This window comes from Galeopterus variegatus, unplaced genomic scaffold, assembly GCF_000696425.1.
Source record: "Galeopterus variegatus unplaced genomic scaffold, G_variegatus-3.0.2 Scaffold1322, whole genome shotgun sequence".
Taxonomy (NCBI): domain Eukaryota; kingdom Metazoa; phylum Chordata; class Mammalia; order Dermoptera; family Cynocephalidae; genus Galeopterus; species Galeopterus variegatus.
Genome location: NW_007727433.1, coordinates 111681 through 112195, shown reverse-complemented (window position 1 = coordinate 112195; position 515 = coordinate 111681). Strand labels below are relative to the sequence as shown.

Below are 515 nucleotides of genomic sequence, written 5' to 3'. Positions count from 1 at the left end.
ATCGCGTCCACCATGGAGCCTCTCTGGCCCTGCCCTCCTGGGACCCATGTGGTGGTCTACGCACAGAAGCACCTGCACTATGGTCTGCCTTGGACTCTGAGCACTACAGTAATCAGCATGCGCTCCTTCTGAAGCTCCATGTTGTAAACACGTGCCAACTGGAGTTGCAAGGTGAAAATGTCATGGCGCTGCCACAAGGCAAACCCTGCTCGCACTGTGGAAATCCGGGAGCGCCTGCCACGTGCTTCCCTGAGCAGCCACGCCCGCCCAGCTCCAGTCTGCAGACAAACCCACCTGCTGCTCTGTCTGCGTTTGCCGAGAGGGCCGGTCTCTGACGCTCAGGCAGCAACCACGGTCGCTGGCATCTGCAGTTTTACCAGGTGGGTCACACCGTACTCTCTAACCGTTACTAGTGCCCTGTGAGGCAGGAAGTGCAGGTGCCATCACATGCAGGATTCAACTCAAAACTTCATTCAGCTTTGCCAGCCAGAAACTTGCAAAGTGTTCTCCCTACC

At 57.1% G+C, this 515-nt stretch overlaps 1 protein-coding gene across 1 annotated transcript in view; it reads right to left on the bottom strand.

The window, feature by feature from the left end:
• The window catches only part of CCDC57 (coiled-coil domain containing 57), a 119117-nt gene that overhangs the window by 87266 nt on the left and 31336 nt on the right, over positions 1-515 (bottom strand). The gene's annotated exons all lie outside the window — the stretch shown is intronic.